The sequence below is a fragment of the Herpailurus yagouaroundi genome, unplaced genomic scaffold (genome assembly GCF_014898765.1).
Source record: "Herpailurus yagouaroundi ecotype Mexico unplaced genomic scaffold, PumYag 250, whole genome shotgun sequence".
NCBI lineage: Eukaryota > Metazoa > Chordata > Mammalia > Carnivora > Felidae > Herpailurus > Herpailurus yagouaroundi.
The window spans coordinates 4,639,933-4,665,191 of NW_024412467.1; the positions used below are offsets into that span (position 1 = coordinate 4,639,933).

Consider the following 25,259-nt stretch of genomic DNA (forward strand, 5'->3'; position numbering starts at 1 on the left):
CAAGACTTTATGCATCTTTTAAGTCATTTACCGTACAACCCAATTTCCCAAATGCTATCGACTATCTCCTTTTTCATATCGTTCAACAAGGTTCTACGGCAAGGCTGAAGAAATCCAGGGACAGTCCCAGCCCTCTGAAAGAGGACATTCTGATAGATGAGAAAAGCAGACGTGTCTGAACGAAGAGAACAAGGTCATTTGCGATGGTGTCTCAAAGCAAGCCACGAAAACATCAGGCCTCAAAAGCATCCACTTGGGGCTCCCCAAAGAAGTACACACCTTCCTGGTGTTTTGCGTAGCTTCCAACACAAGACCCATTTCTCCTGGTTGCTCCCTTTAGTTTCTGCCTGGTGGTGCGGTCCTTCATTCTTCCACGCTGGCTTGGACGTCCCTGTGAAATACTCCAGAGAGGAATGACGCAGAACGAAGAAAGTAGATCACAGAGGCTCGTCTGCCCACTCATCACATACGTCAGCTCTAGCAACACACAGAACCTTCAAGATGAGCTGCTCTCCGCCTCTGTCAGCCCACCTTGCAAGTAAATGACACCTGCCAAAGACTATGAGGAAACTGCCTCTTCCTCACTTGGTCCTAAGGAACATTCTTAGATGTGAAACATAAAGACAGCGTAGGACAGAAATGTACTGATTAATTTCAATGAGCCTTTCAGAAGTCACAGTCTATGCTGAGCAAAGTGATTTTCAGCTGACTTTATCTTATTAGTGAGGACTCTGGGGAAATTTGGTGGGGTAAATCCTTTTCTGCATTACCGTGCAGAGGAAACAGTTTTCATCTTTAAAGCCCTACAAGCGCACATATTTTTTTTTTTTCCCAGAGCGTAAACCTGGCCTCAGAGAAAGTTCTACTTGGAGAAATCTCATTAATTCCAGTGGTCTGGTTTGCCCACAATTTTATGATTCATTTATTTCTGCTAGTTTCTTCCTTAATGTTAGAAAGAAAGAGAGAGAGAGAGAGAAACAGGGAGAAAAACGGAAAAAAAAAGCCCTACCTTCTCCTTTCCCCCAAAACCAACATTTTCAGGACAAAAATAAATTCCATTCTCATGTGATTAATTATGGATCAAACCATGATGTCTTATTTTCTTTTTCATGAAACAGGAAGATAGGAAAGCTTAGGAAGTTGTCTTGCTTTGTAAATTAATTGTATCCTTTTGGAGGAGTTTTTAGTTACTAAAAGGCCCCCTTTCTAAGTAATTTGGAAGTGGAACTTTGGGAATATTTTTCGTCCTTTTACTGGGGTGAAAGAAAAGCAGGGGCGAAGGGCATAGAGCAGGCATTCTCTCTGCATGCAATTTTATACTTTTTCCTCCCTCTCTGATAATAACCCAAATTCATCTAACTGCCAGGCGTTTGTGGTTAATGAAAGGATATAACTGGAGAGTCTGAGTACCGTTGATCCTTGAACAACACAGAGGTTGGGGCGCTAACCCACGCAGTCAAAAAAACCACATATCAGTTTTGACTCTCCCATAACTGAATAGCTTACTGTTGGCCAGAAGCCTTGCTGATAACATAAAGTTGATTAATACATACTTTGCATATGTATTATAGACTGCATTCTTACAATAAAGTAAGCTTGAGAAAAAGAAAAATTATTAAGCAAATCATGAGAAAATACATGTACAGTACTGTATTCGTAAAAAAAAAAAAAAAAAAAAAATTCACAAATCCCTGAAGCTCAACCCCCCTGTTGGACTCTTACAATGCCTTCAGGTACTTTATTATATTCCTTATTAAATTCAAAAGAGCAACTTTCTTCCAAATGTCTATAATCTTTACTATCTCTTTTCCTTCATTATTATCTCAATTATCACTGTATGTTAGAAAGATTCTTAATGATGCCTAATTACATGATGGATGCATTAAACAACATCATGCTTATATTCAAATAACTTAGTTGGTATTACATTCCCCCTAAGGCCACTGCCACCAGGCTTTGTTTCAGATTTTCTAAATTATTGCAATGATATAATTATCTCTTACACTTTTTCTATTTGTAATTCTCCACCTACCTAGAGTTGAGAAAGGAAAAAGAGACACTAGGTAATATATTGCTTGATTTCGTGTCATATAATTTTTTTAAGTTTTATTCTAAGTAGGCTTCATACCCAACAAGGGGCTCAAACTCACGACCTTGAGATCAAGAGACGCACACTCTATTGACTGAGTCAGCCAGGCGTCCTCCTTGCTGTTTAATATTGACATGCACATAGAGGGTATTACAATCATTGATTACGATGATCATTATGGACTTTCTTTTATGCATGTAAAGAAATAACTCAAAAAAATAAATAAATAACTCAAGATTCTCATTGCCATCTCTGATATCGTATGAGCATTGCCATTGTGACTGTAGGACAAAATTTACACTTTGATGCTGGCTCCGATTGGCTGCCCCAGTCAGGCTCAGCCTCTTTGTGTCTAAGTAACTTGTAAATGCAATTGCCTTGCCTTGTGTGCAACAAAGCCAGACCCAGGGGGATTTCTAGACCAAAGACCATGCCTTGGGGCTTCAAAGCACTTTCCTCCTACCCTCCCCCCCCACCAAAATCCTTTCCAATAGGAGCCCCAGTGCCTTTCACTACACAAAGCAATCCCTAGCACAGACTAATTGTAACCTGCTCTCTCTGGCTGCAAACAGAAGGTTTGAGAGAGGCCCAGTGGACTCTAGAAAGACCCCTCTTGAGTCCACATGGATGCAAAAAGCGTTCTGAGGTTTCTCAAATACACTTAGGTGTCATTTTAGCCATGTTCCAAGCGCCAAACTAAGATACAGAAAAAGACAGACAAAGTCTTGCCTTGATGCTATGTATAATCCAGTAAGGGAGAATGCATTTACCAAGTAATCTCAGCACCGACGAAGTCTTACGGTAAAGTTGGGGGGAGCCCTGCGTAGTTCTGTGACAACAAACACCTGATGAATGGGAAGGTACCTGGGGGTTCTTCCTGCAGATAACAGACTCAAGTCTGGAAGGACATGGAAATCCAGTGGAGAAGCACTCTGGGCGGAGGGAACAGCACCGCCTGAAGACATCAAGTACGAGAGATGCTAGTGCCTGTGACATAATTCTGTATCATCAGTCCTTAGAGGAGGCACAGTCCAAACAGGAAAAGTTTTTGCATGGTCTGCAAACATTTTATGCTTATTCTTTATTCAACAGAAAGCCATGGATAAATGTTGACAGAGGAATGAGATGATCAGGAAGAATCATTTACGTTTGGTGTTGGGTAGATTAACTCAACAACCAAGTTTTAGAAGCCTACTGTGTGTCAGGCCCTCTAGAGGAAGTTATAAATATTAACATGAGCTAGATCTGTTCAGGCCTTTCCGTCGCTTCTAGTCCAGTCACTGTAGGCAAAAGCATGAAGGAAAGGAGGAGTCAGAAATGGACGCAGAGTTTCTGACTCGGGCAGCTGGGTGAGCACAGTGGTGCCGTTTGCAGAAATGGGGCATGGAGGGAAGAAGGTAATATAATGAGTTTGGGACATCTTTTCTTTAAAGGGCCTACCAAGGAGCTAAGGGGAAATGTACAGCAGGTACAACTCACACCGGAAATATCAGTTTGGAGTCATCGGCATCTAGGTGTTTGTGTAATCAGGAGTTTGGCCAACTGCAGCCAGGAGACCACATCCAGACCAAAGCCTCTTTGTGTACGGCCCTCAGTCACTACTCCGTGCACTAACGCTGCAAGCCACAGTCCCAATTTCTCCCACCTGCAGCGCCTGCCCTGGGAACAGGGGCCACCCACCCACCCATCCCCATCCCCGGGGCACCACACACTCCTGCCTGCCCACCAGGCCCGACCCACCAGAGCCAGAGAACGTCTCCAGCTGAAGGCAGGAGTGCCTCAATGTAAACAGCGAACAGGACCACAGAGGGGCAAGCGCTTCCTCTTTTATCCTCTACGTCCCTACCTAATATATGCGATTTTGATCATAGTGCACATCGAAACCTAAATCATTCACTATCTGGCCCTTCAAAAGAAAAAAAAAAAGTTTGCCAACTCCAGGTTTGAACTGAATTAGGAGGGGGGCCTGGGTGGCTCAGTCAGTTGAGCATCCGACTTCGGCTCAGGTCATGATCTTTCAGTCTGTGAGTTCGAGCCCCGCGTCGGGCTCTGTGCTGACAGCTCGGAGCCTGGAGCCTGCTTTGGATTCTGGGTCTCCCTCTCCCTCTCTTCCCTGCCCCGGCTCACACACTGTCTCTCTCTCTCTCAAGAGTAGAGATTAAAAAATAAATAAAAATAAACTGAATTAGGATACTGAAGATAACTAATCTTTGTATGTGATGCCACTAAAATTGAACTCCGATTAACAGACATAATCTCAGCCTATGCAGAGGTTGTAAACCGGAAATAATGACAACTGAACATGACATTCCACACAAGGCCTTCACTCCACCCCCCTCTCCTTTCTAATCTGGAGAAAGAAAAATAAAAATTAATCAGGATAACCGAATCCCTCCTTGAGGATAACTGTAAGATAACTTGTCCTCGATGCTTCATACTTTGGGTTGAACGTCTCTCGGAGATTTATTAGTGCACATTGCTTTCCATTCAAGTGAGTTTTTAAATCATATTGATGAAGTTTTCGGGTGATATTGGGCTGGTCCAGGGCCGAGGGCCAAGAAAAGAATTCTTGAAGACGTCTTTGGTGCAAAAAGGGGATTTTATTAAAGCACGGGGACAGGACCCGTGGGCAGGAAGAGCTGTATGGGGTTGTGACGGGTAACTCACTATATACCCTCAGATTGGGAGGGGGTGAGGGATAGACTGAGTCTCTAAGGTATTTTGGAAGCAAGGTTTCCAGGACCTTGAGGGGCTAGCTGTTACTAGGGAAATGCCACTCACTACAGTTTAACAAAATCTCAGTCATGAGACCTTTCAGATGCATACTGGGGGGCCATAAGCTTCGAGTATGATTGCCAGCGTCTACCTTACTGCAGTTGAGATAAAGGAAGTATACTCACAGGATCCTCGAGGTTCAATGTTAAGCTAAAGTTCTCTTTTGCATCCAGGAAAGTGTCATCATTGAGGCAGCTGAGCTCCTAGAGAGAGGTCACTGCCTGTTTCAAGGATTTGTCAATGGGCTAAAGGCAGTAAGGGAATTTAATTTTTCATCTGCCTTAGTTTCCCCCATCACCATGGCCAGCACTGACACCCCTTTCCTTTGTTCTTGGGCAGCCAGGCGTTTCCGGGGACTGTCACATATACTCCACCTGGGGGAGGGGACGGGGTGCCAGCCTGTATTCTGTCCTCAGCTTGCCCCACGCTCCCTCATCACCATGAGTATAGCAATCCACTTGTAAAAGCAAGAAATTGAGATGCCGTGTCTTTGGCCACATAACAACCTGAAAAGTTAAAAACTAACCGGTTGTGTCTCCGGTAATTTTGGTTTCCACAATTCCAGACGGCCAATATAGCCGGTACACTTTGTCGGACATCAGAAGAGCTAAGTCATGCAGACCAAGAAGTGAAAGAGTGTGAGAAGCGTGTGGGAGGTAATTAAATGCTATTAGAGGCAAACGGAACCTAATTTGACCGAATAGCCAAGTGCGGCATGGTCTTTTGAAAACATTTCCAAATACAGGAATCAAATTTGATCCTGTAAGTCCTCCTTTAGGATGCATGTTTATTCAAAGAACAGATGGGGAGGAAAATCAGAAAAAGACTTTGGTCAACCCACATAAAACAGCATATTTGAGTGTGGGCATGAAGGGAAAGGAGTTTTGGAAGGATTTTCATTTGTTTGATGTGTGAGATAGACTTGGGAAGTGGAAAGGCACCGGCTTTATTTAATCTCTTCTAAGGAGGAGATTCAGAAGGCTATTAAAAAAACGTTCCCTTAGCAAACACATACCTCTATGCTCTCACATCTTTGGTATTTTCCGGTATAAAAAAGTGGGGGGTTTCCAGGACAAGCATTACTGGGTACTCTGGACAGGAAGAAATTTTACGAATGAACATAAACCTACCATCCACAAACTGAGCTTTTTTAGGGTTTGAAAATTTTCAATCGATCTTCTTTGGATGAGGTCATGCCACTGTGGGTCTTATATATACTTCCAATTGGTAAGGACCAAAACGGACATCAGCAGAGGGAACACCAACTGAAAACGGGCTTCTTGCTGACAGGGCTGATGTGATGACCTCCCTACCCGATCCCAAAGGTCTCCCCCCCCCGTATCACAAGAAAACTGTTTCTTGGGAGATGCCCACATTGTCACTGCATGTCAGAAAAACCTGGCTATAAACAAGTACTTAAATCTGAGTGTAAGCTTTGATGGCTGCTTAAAGCAAATTGAGCTTTTGAACCCGAGGAGGTGTACTCCTTTGAAACATTGGCATCAATCTGGAGCCCAACACAAATAAGAAACAACAGGGGGGAAAGACTCTGGACGAGGAATCATAATGGAAAAGGAATTGCCCGCTGGTTGGTAACATTTCCATATGGACACAGCAGCAAAACAATAAAAGATCAAAGAGTAACCCAGAGAAGAAGGGATGTTCAGCCTCATAATTGTGCATGTGTGTGAACACACGGCCTTCTGTAAGGATAATGGCAGAAACATGTTTTTGCAAGTGAGGTTCGGCGTATAGCCGAATAATGGGAGTGCCTGGCTGAACCTCAAAATGCAAAAATCGACTCCTCATTTGTAAAAGATGCTCCTGACTAATGGTATCTCAAATTTGGAGTAACACGCAACAGATGCTTTTTAAAAAAAAAAAATTAACGTTTATTCATTTTTGAGAGATAGAGCCGCGTCCCCGCCCCCCCCCCCGGACACAGAATCCGAAGCAGGTTTCAGGCTCTGAGCTGTCAGCACAGAGCCCGAACTCACGAACCAAGAGATCATGACCTGAGCTGAAGTTGGATGCTTAACTGACTGAGCCACCCAGGCTCCCCAGATGCCTTTTTTTTTTAAACATTGTGAAGTATAATAACTTTCATTCTAAAGCACAGAAAAGTGAATCAAGAAAACAGATCTGTTTTTTCCAGCGAGGCTGTTCATAATGACCCCGAAAAGTATAACCAACGTCCATGTTCACAAGATTGACCTTTGCAGAGTTTCCTAGGGCTACAGATAAAAGTTTAAGGCTGAACACGGAGAGCAAACAAGAACATTCAGTGCTTCAGTTTCAAAGTCTTACATCTAAATTTCACAAGGTTCTCAGGAGGGAATGTATGGTCAAGCCCCATCAACCAATGGCATTTTGTGGCCAAAGCCCAGGGCAAAAGAATTTCACCCACCCTTACACTAAGAGCTGAGGTGCAAACAAACTTACCATATCCTTTTAAGTATTAGCGACAAATAACTAAATCTGTTATTTTTTTTACTACTGTTCCTTCACAAGGAACAGTTTCCTTCTTTGTAAGAGGAGAAGAGCTCTCCCTAGACATCTCTAATTTGGGAAATCACTCCATTTCCTGTTCAAGGAGGTTAGTGAGCCCCCTTTCATAAAAACAGCCTGCCTCACTCTACCTGGACCACATTCTCCCAGAACTGAAAACTTTTAAACAAATTTAATATCTGGCAATAATGATATGCTGTTAGCCACGATTAACACATAAGAACAAAGCAGGAAGAGATGAAATCAGAAAATGCAAAAGAAGCATGGCACATCTCAAAATATATCATTGTAGGGGCGCCTGAGTGGCTCAGTCGGTTGAGTTGAGCCTCTGACTTCAGCTCAGGTCATGATCTCATGGTTCACAGGTCCGAGCCCCACGTCACACTCTGTGCTGACAGCTTGGAGCCTGGAGCCTGCTTCGGATTCTGTGTCTCCCTCGCCCTCTGCCCCTCCCTGGCTTGTGCTCTCTCTCTCTCAGAAGTAAACATGAAAAAAAAAAAAAAATGACTAAGACACAACCAAGAAACCAAGGCACATCTAATCACATTAGATTTGTTGTTCACAATCACCTGGGGTTTTAGAGCCTCAAAGGGCTTTGCAACCTTCCGTCAAGCCATCTCCCCAGTGCAGCTTCCATTGATGGATGAGCACACTGAGGCATAAAGGTAAACGATTTGCCCTCCTGCGGTCAAGTCAGAGGTCCAGTCCAGAAAAGTCAAGTAAGTTCAAAGCAGAACCAATGTTTGGTCCCTGGGCTTGGGATCTGCCCTTCATTCTACAGTGGGGCTCACTGGATTGGACGTTTTTTTTAACACGAGAGTGTGTAACAACGTATCACCAGCTCTAGGTATTTTTCATTAATCGCCTTTTCATTAAACTTTCCCTTTTGCTCCAACTACAAGCCAAACGGAAGTAAACGCTTTCCCCCTTGCTATATTCCTGATTTCCCTGTTCTACTGCCCACATGCCTTCATTTCGGGACTCAGTGTTTGCTTTTAGAATAATCTTTCCTTACGGTTTGCAGAATGAATTTGGTTAAGAGTGGTTGTGTCTGGAGTGGGGGTGGGGGGACAGGGGTGGTTAAGAACAGTATCAAATCCAAGAACTTCAGTGTAAGCAATTTTATAAACCTTAAAAACGTCAGTTAAATCACCGATTCGATAGGAAGTTTTAAGAGAGTGAGAGGGTAATTGTGGGCTTTTCCACATGCTTTTTTTCCTGGCTCACCTTCCAGCTGCTATGCAGGGTAATCAAGGTGGGTGTGCATTTTCTGCCAAGCCTTGGGGCGCTGTATCCCAGCTGCCAATATCCTCCTAGGGTCAGTGAGCAGGCACACAGCTCATTCCATTTGTAACCGGGAGAAAGAGAGCTCCCCAGGGAAAATGTGCACTCTCCATATGTTCAGCCCTGTGCAATGGTCTAGGTGAATCACAGTCGGGGAGAGAGAGGGAAAAAAGGATGTGTCCTGACACTTTATTTCCTCCGAGATATCGGAACGTCATTTCCAGGGCTGGTGCAATGCCTTAAACGGCCCGCTAATCTGATCCAGCCAGGGAGATGGGATGCTTTTAAGAGCCTTCCATTAAGTGCATCTGAATTCTATTGCTAAGGCTTCCACCAAACTATCAAAAAAAAAAAAATGCTTTGATGTGTAGCTCTTCCAAGGGCTGTACGAAATTCAGAACCTCCTCCCCCAGCGCCTGCCCCTCCCCTCCTTCCCTGCTCCATCCACGGTCCTCCCAGCGCGGAGCTGGGCCGCGCCGTATGCCTTCCTGCCCATCTGAACGGCAGTTGCTGAAAAAGCGAAGCCAAAAGAAACAGCCAATGAAAACAGAAACAGCTGTAACAATTTTGCACAGCGTGATCTTGATTTCCTTGAGTTTTGTATTTTTGCCTCTTTTTGCTTGCTCCGTCTCTCTCTCTCCCCAGCTCCATTGTTCATATATTACACCTTCAGCGCTGGGGCCCGAAATGGAGCGAGAGATCCATCCTTTCCCCGTCTGCCAGCCGCTGTAATTCAGAAACGAGGCAGAAGTCCATTTTGAATACGCAGCTCCCAAAAGAAGCCGGGCCCACGGGAGGCTGAAACTGGCAGGGTGAGTTGAAAATCGCCACCAAAGGCAGGTGTAAAGTGTTTCTGTGTTTGTTTTTTTTCAAAAACAGAACAGACCCAGCTCTCAAACGTGCCTCTCCCGCCTCAGGCCGGTCAGTGGGTGTCCCCGCGGTCCGTGGAGTCGAGCCCACGGAAACCACCCTTTGCATTTCAGCCCCGTGTGTGTGTTCTCACCTCTCCAAGTGAAACCGGTCCTCAAGGCTGTACTGCGCTGGTATTTACAGTGGCCTCATTTTACACCCATCTCCCCAAACTCCACCGTGGAAAGGTAGCTTGTAGATTGCACAAAGCTACCGGAGGAATGATAGGGGTGGTTCCAGAAAAGGGGGGAAAGAACAACTCCCAGAAAAGGAGAGACAGACAGCAGGCTGTGATCAGTGCCTTCTTTCCTGGCTGTGCAGGCTGGCAAGCCCTGAGAAGGTTTGTCCTCCCCCAGAATGCGCGCAGAATCAGACACGCTCCGTCTGTCCCTACCTTCAGCAGGTACCGTGTCCCAAACCCACGTTCCGGCCAAAAGGCTCGTAGCAGGTGGCACTGACCTCTAATGGTTATAAAAGCCTCTTTTAGGGGCACCTGGGTGGCTCCGTCGGTTACCCGTCCGACGCTTGGTTTCGGCTCAGGTCAGGATCTTGCGGTCTGTGAGTTCGAGCCCCACATCGGGCTCTGCGTTGACAGTGAGGACCCTCCTTGGGATTCTCTTTCTGTCTCCTTCTCTCTCTCTCCCTTCCCATGCTCACTCTCTCTCGACATAAATAAACTTAAGAAACAAACCTCTTTTACTTCAGTTGTTTTTTTTTAATGTGTTGGGTGGTAGAGGTGGTTTTGTTTTCCTCCAGCTGCTTTCTTTACCCATGTTCTGGAAGCAGCCCCAGACTGAAGCAGAGCAGGACCCGGGGGGAAGCACAATGGAGAACGGGCTGAAATAAGAGCCCTTTCATGGTGGCACAGCCCTGTTTTTCAGATGGTGTGAAGCAGATCTGTAGTTTATTATTAATAATAGCACATGCGTGACACCACATCTTCAAAGGGCTGCACAAACATTAATTCTTTTGTGATGTGGAAAAAAGCCGCGGCAGCATCTTTTTAAAGTGAATCTCCCAGTCTTCTGGACCGGGGAGAAAAAAAAGAGTTCCAGCTCGAGATGAATGAATCAAACCCTGGAGGTCTGAGATCTGCGTCCAATTGAGAAGCGCTTTGAAAAAAAAAAAAAAAAAAAAAAAATCAGGAGTTTTATCTGAACTCTAGCATGTTCCAAATCCTACCCTCTTTCACACTCACATGGAAGTCTTTCGAAGACAAGCTGTGGGATCTTTGTTCCAGGAATAAAACAAACAGCATAAAAGAGAGAACAGAGCAGAATGAATGAATTTTCTACAATGCCGAAATCTGATCTGAGGTCTCTAGAAAAAAAAGAATTCTTCTCACCAGTTTGGCACAGCTTGTCCTTCAATTTCATTTGATATGTGCTTTCTTTGTCAAAGTCACAATCTTCTGTTAAAAGCCACAATTAATATCCCATTTTGCAGAAACAGAGAGAATCCAGAGGCCTAGAGGCCTCATTTGCCACTGGAGTTCCCCAAAAGCTTTTCCCTTGAATATTCAAAAGTCTAGCACTTGGTGGTTACAAAGGAATAAACATAGGGGTGCCCGGGGGGCTCAGTTGGTTAAGCGTCCAACCTCTGCTCAGGTCATGATGTCTCCATTCGGTTCACGAGCTCAAGCCCCGCATCAGGCTCCCGTGCTGACAGCTCAGAGCCTGGATGGAGCCTGCTTTGGATTCTCTGCCTCCCTCTCTCTCTCCGCTTCCCCTGCTCCTGCGTGCTCTCTCTCTCAAAAATGAAAACATTAAAAATTTTTTTAAAAGGATAAACATAATATATGCATGCCTGTGACAAGGCACAATTACAAAGTGAAAAGTAAAAAACCACTGCCTCACGTAGGTATTAGAACATCACCAATCAGCTGGCAGCTGCATTTCCTCTCCTTCCCACCCCTTGCCGTCCTGACAGGGGTCATCACTTCTGCCAGGCTGATTGCATCCACGGCCCTCATTAATGTCCTCCTATGGCCTCTATCCTAGAACGTCCTCCCTTCCCGCTCTAAGGCTACGCTTGGCAATGTGCCTGGCATTTGCCAATAGGATATAAGCAAAGGAAACAGAAGTAGAGCTTTGGAAAGTGCACACACATTCCTGTTGGCCCTTTGCAGGATCGCTCTCACTGATTCCTTCCCTCTGGGCCCCATCATGAGAACAGGACCAGACTAGCCAGTTGGATGGCGACAGACACACAAAGCAGAGCTATGTCGCCCTAGGTCATGGCCATCCTAGATCAGCCGACAGCCGAGCCAAGAACATGTGTCAGCCAAGATTACCAGAACCACCCAGCAAACCCGTAGCCCCCATGGAAATACGAGGAAACCTAGGTCAGGTCAACCGAGCAGTGGCAAGGTCAGATGAACACAGCCGACAGTGAGCTATATACATATTACGTGATTCTTTATTTATTAAAAAAAATGTTTTTTAATTTATTTTTGAGAGAGAGAGAGAGCGAGTGAGCAAACAAGAGGCAAAGGGGCAGAAAGATGGGGAGACACAGAACCCGAAGCAGGCTCCAGGCTCTGAGCTGTCAGCATAGAGCCCAACGCGGGGTTCAAACTCACAACCCGTGAGATCATGACGTAAGCCAAAGTCAGACGCTTAACCAACTGAGCCACCCAGGTGCCCCATGTGTTTCTTTCTTTCAGTCACCGAGTTTCATGGTGGTTGTGTGCAGTATTTTTTTTTTTTGGCATTATTTATACAATTCCCTTCCTCCTTTTGAAAAAGTCACTGATGCATACAGTGTTAACAAGTGTATTTCTTGGCCCCATTTTATCTTATTCAGTCTTTTATAATTTTGCCACGTTTTCCTTTGTGACTTGTGTTTTTCACCTATCATTATACTTCTTACTTCCATTCACGTCATGTCACGTATAGTGATTTGTTCCCATAGTGTTAATTAATCTTTGTGAATTTCAATTGCTTTCTCCATTCTTCTAGGCATGGACATTGGATTTCCTATTGAAAGACATCGAGATTGCCATCAGTTTGGGTTATTACAAACAAACCCACTCAAAAATGCCTCCTAAGAGGGGCACCTGGGGGGCTTGGTTGGCTAAGTGTCCGACTTCGGCTCAGGTCATGACCTCATGGTCCGTGTGTTCGAGCCCCGCGTCGCGTTCTGTGCTGACAGCTCAGAGCCTGGAGCCTGCTTCAGATTCTGTGTCTCCCTCTCTCTCTGCCTCTCCCCTGCTCACACTCTGTTTCTCTCTCTCAAAAATAAATAAACATTAAAAAAAATGTCTCGTAAGAGCACATTTCCAACTTTCTCTAGAGCTAATATACCTGGGACTACAATAGCAGGACTGTGGGATAGGAGAATGTTCAAATTTTGACACAAACACCAAATTGTCTTCCAAGTTGGTAGTAGGAACTTACAAGTTCTTACCCCATCACCCATCTGCAGGAAACCATTAAAAGCAGCAGGAGCATGTAGGGGCCCTTTGGGGAGGCTTCAGTGACCCGGTCCCGGAAGCGGCACATAACCCCTCTGGTCACACGTCACTGCTCACACACAAACACAGGGCTATTCCAGTGCAAGGGTCCCTGGGAAATGTAGTCCAGGAAGAGGAGGCAATGATCTGACCACCTCCTCAGTCCATGACATAGCTTCAGATCCTTCGAATACTAAAGTATCTTTTATTAGATAAGGACCCCACACATTCATGGAAAGTTTCTTACTTTTGCATGCTCACCAACTCTTTAGGGAAATTAGATCAATTATCATTATCCTCATTTTATAAGTAAGGAAAGTAGGGCTCCAAGTGGTTAAATGACTTGCCCAAGGTCACAAAGTTAGTAATTTGCTAGAGACAAAGTGTGATAGTAAGTCTTTTTCCCCAAAGTCTTGTCCTATTTCTAGTATAATTAACCTTTCTTTCCCCAAATATTCATTCATCCAACTGAAATTAAGTTTTGTAGGACTACTGCATGACTATTGTTCTGTGCTTCATTCCAAAAATTAAAAAAAAAAAAAAGGAACATCACAAGGATCCGGTCACCGAAAGCCTACAGCATTGAGTTTTCGAGCCGTTCTGGGCTGCTCCCTACCTGTGGGCTCCATTTCCTCACTTTTTACTCACAGCTCAGTCCACTCACGCTAAGTTTACCAGTAATTTCCAGTTGGGTGAATACAGTGGATGGAGCTCAGTTCTCATCCTACCTGAACACTGTCAAATCATCCCAAATGATGACCCATCTCTCGTTGTAAACTTCTCTTCAATTCCCACGATCCCACACCATACCGAGACTCTTCCTCCCTGTTTAACTCTTCGTATCCTCCTCTAACCGGTCTTTGCCTCTGGAGGATACCCTAACCCTGCCCACCAGAACCACATCTTTCTTTAAAGACCTAAACGAGGGGCACCTGGGTAGCTCAGTTGGTTGAGCATCTGACTCTTGATATCAGCTCAGGTCATGATCCCATAGTCATGGGACTGAGCCCCATGTTGGGCTCTGCGTTGAATGTGGAGCCTGCTTGAGGTTCTCTCTCCCCCCCACTCACTCTTCCTTGCTCACATGTGTGCACGCTCTCTCGAAAATAAAAAAAAAACAAACGAAAGCTCATCTTGGTGAATTTTTACCTAATTCCCGGGCAAACAGAAAGATCTCCTATGATCTGCAAAACTTTATTCTGAGATCTTTCACAGCACTGACCACATTCCACCTCGTATGAGTCGTCCAGTTATCTCAGGACTTTCCAGTTGAACTGAATTCCTTCGAGACTCAGTCCTGGCATGTCTTGTCTTTGCCGTCTGCAGCCTCACTTTTGGCTGAAGACCTTCATAAATGCTGCCTCCTCTACCTGGAAGATTCTTTTACCTGGTTAATTCCCATCATCTTTCTCAGTGAAAGTCATTTCTTCAAGAAGGCCTCCCCAGACCCTGACGTGAGCTCAGGTCCCCTTGTTATGTGTACGTGTGGCACCCTGTACTTTTCCCTCCTGGCACTTGTCACAGTTGGAGTGCAGCATTCAACTGTGAAATTCATTTCATTTCTATTGATTTTATTAAAAATCAAGTCCTGAGATCACAGCGTCCAAATGTGTACTCTTTACGGATATATGTTCTTTGCATATAGTAGCCCTTCATTAGATGTTTGTTGAGTGAAATTTTATCACTGCAGCGTGAAATCTCAATGAGGTTTTTTTTTTTTTTTTTTTAAGTTTATTTACTCACTTTGAGAGAGCGAGTGAGCAGGGGAGGGGGAGAGAGAGAGAGAGGGCATATCTCAAGCAGGCTCCGCACTGCCAGCACAGACCCCAATGCCGGGCTCGAACTCACGAGCAGCAAGATCATGACCTAAGCCGAAATCAAGAGCTGGATGCCCAACCAAATGAACCACCCAAGAGCCCCTCAATGGGTTTTTAGACGTTCTCTCTCATATGACTTACAGTTGACTAAACTCATCATTTTTTTTCCTACCTAAACTCTAGAGCCTGATTATTTGGTGGATCTCATTACAGAACTGTAAATACGTGTGCTTTTAAACATCATCTTACAAGATTAAACCCACTGGATTTGCGTCCCGTTATTCCACGTACACCATCCCTGCAGCTTCCATGTCCTCTGGCAATGTGATAATCAAGTCACTGTCAAAGTGCTAACCAGGACAAACTAGAGCCAGGGGTCTACAACCTGCCCCTTGAAACCATTTCTTAGTATCCAGTTACGTTACTTTACCATAGACATTCAACTTGCCCGCTGCATTATCCTGATCAGGGCTGACAACTGAAGGAGAGTCTACAAATCAAATACCCTTACACTGCCTATGGAAACCTAATCTTTTAGTGTTTTATTATTATTTTTTTATTAGAGAAAGAGTGTGCCAGCAGGGGAGAGGGAGAGAGGGAGAGAGAAAGAGGGAGATGGTGAGGGAGAAGGAAAGAGGGAGGGAGGGAGAGAGAGAGAGGGAGGGAGGGAGGGAGGGAGGGAGGGAGAGAAAGACAGGATGAGAATCTCAAGCAGGCTCCATGCTCAACAGGGGGCTACCCCGGGATCATGACCTGAGCTGAAAGCAAGAGTTGGACACTCAACTGACTGAGCCACCCAGGGTCCCCAAAAACCAAATCTTTTAAGGCCCAAAAGAAATGGCAAATGCCACGATACATTCTTACCTCACTTCTCTAAACGAAAGTACTCTCTTCTCCTTCAACGTACCCGTTTCTTGTTCTTGCCATCTTTCTCTCTCTGACCACATTCTGGCTTCTAATATTGTCACTCATTAGGACGGCAGGAATTCTCACTACTTACATTCAGTTCCTTCAGGGCAACAAGGGTTTACATCTGCTACGGCGAGGTTACTGTTTAGTGAATATCTCCACCACGCCAGAAACTGGAATTTTAAAGGCACCACCTTCTCTCTTTTTCAGGTAAATATTACAACGGTAAGCGTTCCAGAGATGAGGAAACCGAATGTCAGAGAATTGGTTTTCTTTATATGCCTCATCCAGCCTGGGTCCTTCCTTGTTCATAGCATACATTACATTAGTGACTGTCAAATTTTTTTTTTTCAACGTTTATTTATTTTTGGGACAGAGAGAGACAGAGCATGAACGGGCGAGGGGCAGAGAGAGAGGGAGACACAGAATCGGAAACAGGCTCCAGGCTCTGAGCCATCAGCCCAGAGCCCGACGCGGGGCTCGAACTCACGGACCGTGAGATCGTGACCTGGTTGAAGTCGGACGCTTAACCGACTGCGCCACCCAGGCGCCCCAGTGACTGTCAAATTAAAGTACAAAATCGATGGCAATTTACATGGGAATCCCACCCTCCCAGGGACTATGATATTAGTATCTTGGATTAGATGCCAACTGGACTACACCTGAACTGTTATTCCAGATGAAGGCTGCCTAATGCATTATTAATTCTCTCTTTCAAAGACAGTATGCTCTCTACACTGCTTCAGGCAAATGGAGACAGGACAGATGTGTTATTTGGAAAAAGACTGTTACAGGAAGCAAAAGTATGCAAATTATGCCTCTTCTGTACACTTCAAGACCCATTTTTAAGCCGGTAAACTTCTTCAAGGTGACATGCTGACGTTCTGAAATAATCTCTCTCATTAGAGCACGGTGACTACCACTCGGGCTTCTGTTAAGAAGAACGGAAGACGCCGGGCATGAAAACAGTATTTCACAAGTGTAGAGTGATTGTTTCTAACCAAGGATTTTTTTTTTTCTCTCAAACAACTCTAGACAAATACACAGGGAAATAGAGCAGATAATGAGGAGTAGAAGGGATTCAAATGGGACACTTGCACAACAAATCTGTATTTTTCTTTTTGAGAAAGCCACGAAAACCGAGCTTGGGGCCGTGTTTTACAGAGAGGTTTGCACAATCTTTGCAAAACTCCAGGATTTTCTAATCCAATTGCCTTTTATAGGTAGGGAGACATAGGCCTAGGGAAGAGGAATTTCCCAGATTGAAGGGCAGTCATGTTAGAGCTCAGACTGGAGCCCAGGGTCCGGCCCCAGAGTCAAATTGCTGCCTCTCCACCGCCCCATCCTGCTCTCGTAAATGGGCGCCCACGATATGAAATATCTGTGTGGGATTCCCCAGGCGTGACGGTCCTGACTTCTGGTGACAGCTTCTGTCTTCTCTGGCCTGTGCAGTGGTTCTCGCTTGCCTGGCAATCCTAGTTCACTTCTCCAGACAAAGTTCCTTCCGTGTAGTGGACATTAGTTTTTCCGTCTGTGTGTCCCCTAGGGCTGGGTCAACACACCCTTCTAGCAAGCTTTGACCAGAAACTTTATGTACTTCAGTTTCCTTGTTTTTAAAACAGGAGAAATAGGGGCACCTGGGTGGCTCAGTGGGTTGAGTGTTCGAGTCTTGATTCTTGGATCAGGTGATAGTCCCAGAGTTGTGGGATCGAGCCCCACTAGGCTCCAAGATAGGCATGGAGCCTGTTTGAGAGACTGTCTCTCTCTGCTCCTCTCCCCTGCTCATTCGCATGCTCTTTCTCTAAAATAAAATAGAATGTGGGGCGCCTGGGTGGCTCAGTCGGTTAAGCATCCAACTTTGGCTCAGGTCATGATCTCACAGTTCGTGAGTTCGAGCCCCGCGTCGGGCTCTGTGCTGACAGCTTAGAGCCTGGAGCCTGCTTCCAATTCTATGTCTCCCTCATTCTCTGCTCTTCCCCTGCTCATGCTCTGTCTCTCTCACCTTCAAAAATAAATAAAAACATTTTTAAAAAATTTAAAGTAAAAGAGTGAAATAAAATAAAATGGGAGAAATCACAGCTACTGTGCATTGTTGTGATGGAGGCCAAATGAGATCATGTATGAGTTGCATTTATCACACGGAGAATGAGGAGTAGTTCGTCGTGGTTTGCTATTACCGTCCGTCGATTTTGACTAGAAGCGGGCACTAGGTTTCCTGAGCTGTCGTTTTCAGTGGCTGCTGTTACGAGAATGGATCCTTTCCAGAACATGAAGAAACACTCTGTGTGGGAACCTGTAAGTCCTCTTCATACAAGCAGAATGAGTGGAATAGACGAGGGATGTTGAGGGAAACGGAAAACACTCTCTATGTTGTTTCCACCTGTGACATTCTAATTTTTCTTGTTTCCTTTGCTCTGGGAGAGCAGTAGACTGGATCCAGCTCACCTTCAACAATAACCTTGAGATGATTCTTAGGCGCCTCCACCTTGGCATGAGTCGGGCTTCTCCAGAGAAACAGAACTGATAAGACACTGACTTATCTAAAGGAACCCAGTTCGTCGTCCCAACTGAGCGCCCCGTGGAGCTGATCGGAAGCCAAGGTGTCAGACCGCTGCATCACGACCAACAGCCATAGGCAAGGTTGAGACTGAGGGACTTCACAACAACACAGGAATTTGCAAGTTCCTTCTGGGTTATCAGTCGGATTAAGTAATTCTCCTCCATATGTGTCCCTATTTAGAAAACAAGAGTTAATTGCTGAGTTCAGAAACAAATGATCACAAAAGCCAAGTTAGCCAACGTGACAACACCAACTCTTATGGGCACAAAGAAAAAGTCCTTTCGCAGGTGCAAAGTTTAGAGAAAAGAGTCCACAAGACCACACCCACTTTTTTTTTTTTTTTAATTGAAGAGTGGACATACAATACTGTACTGGATTCGGGTATACAACATCGGAACCCAATAGTTAGATGCCTTATGAAACGAACAAGACCATGTCCACTTGTGACAGCAATCGCAAGCTCAGGGATCCCTAAGACCACTCTTGGGTTCCAGAATCAGCAAGGCCTTCAGTTACACTTGGGTTTCAGTGTAACACCCCGGAAGCTGTTATAGTGACTGCTACGCTTATCACAGCTGAGAGATTTGGATTAAAATCAGCCAAGGGAAAGGGTGGGTGGGGCAGAGTCAGAGAAAGTATGAGATGTGGAGCTTCTGGCTGTCCTCTCCCCCGGGAGTCACGATCCACTTTACTTTTCCAGCACTGGCGTGTGACAACGTACAGCGAGTCCTTCCAAGCTGGGAGCTCACTCGAGCTTCAGTGTCCAGGGATTTCCCTGGGGCTCCATCACCTAGCCCTGAGTGACTGCCCAGACAGCTGATCTCAGTCTCCGGCCCCTCCATGATGCAAACCCCACTGCACGGCACATCGTTGGTGTGGCACAAAGCTTCCACTCCAAACTGCGCTGGCTCTGTCCACTGCCCAATGGCCTCCAGGTAAACAGAAGCACTTTCCTCAACGTCCACTTTTGACAACTTTCCTCGGACGGCACATTCTGAGGGCTTACAGGTTACCGTCCAAGAAACCAGGACAGAGGCCAGACTTCTCTCTGGGGAAGGGAGAGCTCTGTACTCCACTACTGGATAGCTGGTCACACCTGGGGATGCTCTCCCATTCTAACTTAATCTGTAAGTGCGTTTTATCCATGAAACAAACACTTCTTAAGCATTTATTTTGCTCTGGGCTTCTCTGAAATGTTTTTCCAACGTTGCCTCCATTAATCCTCACCGCAGCCTGCTGCGGTCAGCACTTAAAAAAAATTTTTTTTTAACGTGTATTCGTTTTTGAGAGACACAGTGCGAATGGGGGAGGGGCAGAGAGAGAGGGAGACACAGAATCCGAAGTGGGCTCCAGGCTCTGAGCTGTCAGCACAGAGCCTGACGTGGGGCTCGAAGCCACAGACCGCGAGATCGTGACCTGAGCCGAAGTCGGACGCTTAACCCACTGAGCCACCCGGGTGTCCCAGTGGGCACTATTTTAACGGCATTTTAGAGACGAGGAAACTGAGGCTTGTCTCCAATTACAGAGCCAGTGACTGAAGATGGAATAGTCAAGGAATACGGGAGTCCAGAGGTACAATGAAGAGACTACAGGAGCTTGCGCTCATCATCACTGCACCGCAAATATACTGCCTTTTCCATGCGAAGTCAATGTCCACAGGCACATGCTCAAAGAAAGCACCGGTACTGACCGAAAACTGTCCACTGCTGCCCTTCTGTTCCACACCATATGTGAGTTCATTCTGCCACAACCAGCAACTCATCTTGCTCTACATTTAACCGAAATAAATAGAAGGCAGAAGGACGCGAAGACCTACCAGGAGCTCATGGTGCCCTGGTCAAAGAAGGCCGAGTTGACCACAGTATGTCAAATGGTCTTTTGGTCTGGCATCCCAGAGGTCTGTCCACCCTGGGGCACTGCACAATAGTAAGATTCCGGATGAGTGAAAGGCATTTTTTTTCTTTATAAAACAGGATAAGGGCGATTCTGAAAGGGGAGGTGAGGACGACCAGCGTTTGAGGCTTCGAATACAAATGTCTGACAAGAAAACTGTTTCCCTTAAACCACTCCATGAGAGCATGCCCCTTGGGAAATCTTCATATGCCCCAGGATGCCTTGGTTTGGTACCAACTGGTCCAGATGATCCAACTTCATTAATTAAAAAAAAAAATTTTTTTTAATGTGTATTTATTTTTGAGACAGAGACAGAATGCGAGTGGGTTAGGGGCAGAGAGAGAGGGAGGCACAGAATCCGAAGCAGGCTCCAGGCTCCGAGCTGTCAGCACAGAGCCCGATGCGGGGCTTGAACCCACGAACCGTGCGATCATGACCTGAGTCGAAGTCCGAGACTCAACCGAGTGAGCCACCCAGGCGCCCCAACTTCATTAATTTTTAAATTTGGGGTAAAAAGCTTCTGTTCACTTGCTGTGTGACCAATGGTGTTGATATTTAATAAATAAATTGGGATTGGAGTCCTGAAAACGCACTGAACGTATGAGGAATTTCGTGTGAAATCCAGCTGAAGAGAGCCTGATGTACAGGGGGAGAAGAGAGTTACAGTTTTTCTGAGGAATGGTGATTGAAGAGACGTGAACCTAACGATGCTGTGAGAAAGAGGCCCTATCCCAACCGGGACAGGGCCAATGATGCCGTCTACCCTCAGGCAGCACGAGGGAGGAGTGTTTCTACTCATGGCCGTTCTCTGATGACACAGGGACATCTCCAGAGTGGCCGGTGGTTTCCAAAAGATGGTGCCTCCAACAGCAAACCCAAACGGACATCGATCGGGAGGAGGGACACAGGCCAGTTCCAAGCACCAGAAGGTGCTCTTACTGGGAAGACGTTTGCGGGCCCCCTCTTAGATCTGTTTCTGTCCAGGTAGGAAATTCCTGGAAAAGGAGGAGAGGAGCTCAAGCTACTGCCACATAGCAACATGGCGAGCATGAGCAATGGGGTTCCGATGTGGGTCTAGCGTCATTCTTACGACCGTTTGGTGCCTCCACATCCCTCAGGTGGGTGGTCGTGGAAACATCCATCACAACTGCGATTTGAAAGAAATATTAAAGACAGATGTTCTCCCATTTTACTGTGTTTCAGTTTTACAAACAGGTAATGGTGAAATTTAATATGTAAAACTGCCTTCCTCAGAGGATTCTTTTGTAATGATTAGAAGCTAAAGGATCCTTCGAGAAATTTGGCCAAAACTGTCAGTGCTTCACTGTACCTACACTCTACAAACACCCCAACTTTTTGTTTTTAATAGAATTACCAAGGCATCAAATCGACACCAAAATAATGAGTTGAAAAATGAGAAGTTTAGTTAATGAACCAGTTGTACAACTCCTATAAAAACAAAAATATTCTAGGTTTGGGGGGTGGGGGGCATTTGCTTTGGTTTTGTGCTGGCTTATCCCACGGGATTAACAAAGCTCTTTGACTATTTGGTTTTGTGTCACTATTGTCTACACCGCTTAATAGATCACACTTCTTCAAATGTGGGGCTTGGAGGGTCCAGAAAGTGCACTTACACCCACTCCTGGCACTGTTGTATGAGGTAACTTTCCAGACTTGTAGTGTAGAGAATACTCCCCACCTACAGAGTGGGAAGCTTCCAGATCACAGGGGACACCAGCATCACAGGTACAGCTCAAGTCAAGAGGAAAGTAAAAAAAAAACAAAAAAAACAAAAGAGTTGACTCTCGGGACTCTCCTCAGGGTGTATGTTTGGCTTTCTTGCTATCGGCGCCTAGCATTAATATTTGGCCAAAGCACATTTATAGTAACGCGTGGTGGGGGCACCTGAGCGGCTCAATCGGTTAAGCGTCCAAGTCTTGATCTCAGCTCAGGTCTTGATCTCAGGGTCGTGAGCTCGAGCCCCGAGTTCAGCTCCACACTGGGTGTGGAGACTCCTTAAAAAAAATAAAAATAAAAATATAGTAACACGTGGAAGGGCACGGTGGAGGAGGGTGAGAGCATGGGCCGTGAGGTCACGGGTAAAGGCACTGGAAAGGAGAAAGTGGACGTGTTTCAGATTTTAGTTGGAAGAATGTGCCTTTGTTTCCAATTCATAGTCTCCTTTAGTCATGACAGGGCACAAATAGAAGACTGAACTTTAAAAAAATAAATAAAGAAGGCAGGATGGTTTTGTTTCTGTAAATGCCTTGAACAAAGCATGTGTTTCTGTTTAATACTGGATGAGCTCCAATTGATGTCTAGATCCTTGTCAAAATGTTTACTTTTCTGTGGGATTTTTTTTTTTTTTTTTTTTTTTCCAGCGGGGCATTACAAAGCCATGCCTATAGCTCTGGACTTCAAAGTTGCGGCCAGCCTCCCTCGAAAAGCCATTGTTTCACCTCCTTCCCCGTCCCCATTCAAATTAAATCTTAGTTTGTAAAAAATCATTTTGTGCCTGAGAAAGATCAATCTTGGTACGAAACCCGAAGAAACCGTTGGGAGATTTGAGGGAAATTCACCAAAGCAACTACTAAGACGACAAATATTGAAAACATGAATGTTTGTTTTCATTGGGATACTCGGCACGATATTTTGGGGCCATGTAAAACAACAAAAATAACTTGTTTTATTCCTGAGCAGTTGTGAACTACTGATTTGAGTATGCACAAGCCCCGTGGAGGGAAGTCTGAAAAAAAAATGTTGCTCTATGCTACATTGGGTATTTTATTCAGCCCCACAGGCCTATAGAAGGTAAAATACATATGCCATGAATTATAAATATGTCAAGACAATAAATGAATAACCCTGAATGGTTTTATCTTACATTTTCCCCTGGAAAACTTAACCCTTAATGAAAGCCACATAACTATGATACAAGCGACGAAGGAACAAATCTAAGAGTAGGAAAAAATGTGTCTGTAGATAACAGCTATTTAGTTACAAAGATAAAAGAATTTTGTAAAAATAAGCAAAAACTAAAGCCTCTGACAGTCCCTGTGGAAGGATCTGATTTCTCCCTTCTCAATTTTTAAAATCCTTTAGATCAATTTCTTTCAACTTCTGGGTAAAATACCCACTTTTCCATCCCCCAGTGGAGGGCTGAAATTGGATTCAAAAGTTCTGTGCTTTGGTCTTGCTCAGTCCGCCTTGTGACTCTAGGTTTGTGAGTTAGTGCTTGATGCTTTAACAATCATCCCCAGGGGTGCATGGAAGGCTCAGTCAGTTGAGCGTCCGACTTCAGCTCAGGTCATGATCTCACCATTTGTGAGTTCAAGCCCCACATTGGGCTCTCTGCTGTCAGCTCAGAGCCTGCTTCAGATTCTCTCTCTCTCTCTCTCTCTCTCTCTCTCTCTCTCTCTGCCCCTCTACTACTCATGCTCTCCCTCTCTCTCAAAAATAAACGTTAAAAAATAAATAAAATAAAATAAAATAAAATTAAAATAAAATAAAATAAAATGAAATAAAATAGGTAATACAAATATAATGCAACCACATTTCCCACATGGTTAAAAAACATAGGAAGAGGGCACCTGAGTGGCTCAGTTAGTTAAGTGTCTGACTCTTGATTTTGGCTCAGGTCATGATCTCAGTGGTTCGTGGGTTTGAGCCCCACATCGGGCTCTGAGCCAACCACACGGAGCCTGCTTGGGATTCTGTCTCTCTCTCTGCCCCTCCTCCACTCAGGCATTCTCTGTCTCTCTCAAAATAAATAAAGAAACTTAAAAAAAAAAGACAATGACTGATTATTAATTCACGAATCTGACGGCTGGCTGGCTGGTCCTACCCCCTTGGCTATTTTGCTGGGGCTGGTAGATCTACGATGCCCTCATCCATATGTCTGCGGCCTTGGCCTGGTCTCCAGGTGGCCCATCAGGTGGCACCTTGTGGCACAAAGATTCCCAGCAGGAAGAAGGGGAAAAAGCACCTGTCAAGCCTCTGTTTGTGCCATGTTTGCTATTGCTCCATTGGCCAAAAACAATATGAGTAAGTGCAGTTAAACTGGGTGTAGACACGTAAGGAAATAGATACAGGGACGCATGAACAATGTGAGAAGCCTATTACAGCAATATGCCCCCTCTAAGCAGGTCACTTCACCTGTCTGGGACTCATTTTCGTCACCTCTAGATTGGAAAAATGGAATAATTTGTATTACTTTAAAAAATTGTTTGGAGAATTAAATGAGAAACTATATATGGAAATTTCTGAAGAACGAAGAGAACTGTCTAACTGAAAAGTAGCATTGTGACACAGACCTGTATTGCTCTGGGTCGCTTCCCCCAACCACGTTTTTAAGTTTTTACATGTCTTCCAACCACATTTAAACAAATTCACCCTGATGAAAATTAACTTAAACCTTTTTTTTTTTAATTTTAAAACCAAATCACTACTTTTTCAACTAAGTGTGTAATGTTGAATTCGGTCACCGGAGTTGTCTTCAGCAGAAAAAATCTGAGGTCACTTAACATTTGTAGAACTAAGACTCTGTCTACACAATGCCAAAATATCTGGTCACTTTAACAAAGTTGGATTTTATAAGGCATCTGGATGATGCATCTACCTAGCACTGAATATTGTGAGCCTGTACTGATCACATGGACTGCTTTAGTTCATTTTGTGTCTTATAGGGTACTCCAGCTGCCTGCTTTTTAATAGCATTGGTTATTCTAGAATATGCCCTGAGATTAAAATGTCTTTTGCTGAGAAAAGTGACTTTCATCTGTCATACCCAATGCATCTCTTCCACATTAAATTTCCTTTAGCAAAATAAATGAGTTCTAGTTAGAACCAACAAGAGACTAAAAGAGAACACACAGTATTTTGAGACACAACTGCCAAAGAAAGGTGGGTTCCTTTTCTCCCTCTTCTTCCTCTCCTATGTGCTTAAAGCATGTGAAATGACAGCATGCTGAAGCATCATAGGATTCTACGACCATAGTCACCTCAAATTAGTGTGAAAGGACCCTGAACAGCAATGCTGATTAGTCCCAAGTAGAGTTTACA

General features: G+C 44.8%; 1 long non-coding RNA gene across 1 annotated transcript in view; it reads right to left on the reverse strand.

The window, feature by feature from the left end:
• Nucleotides 1-295: 295 nt before the first annotated feature.
• LOC121020637 (uncharacterized) overlaps nt 296-25,259 on the reverse strand; it is a 51,592-nt gene continuing 26,628 nt past the window's right edge. The window contains exon 3 of the long non-coding RNA XR_005786241.1: nt 296-401. This is a non-coding gene — a long non-coding RNA (uncharacterized LOC121020637). The remainder of the gene's footprint in view (nt 402-25,259) is intronic.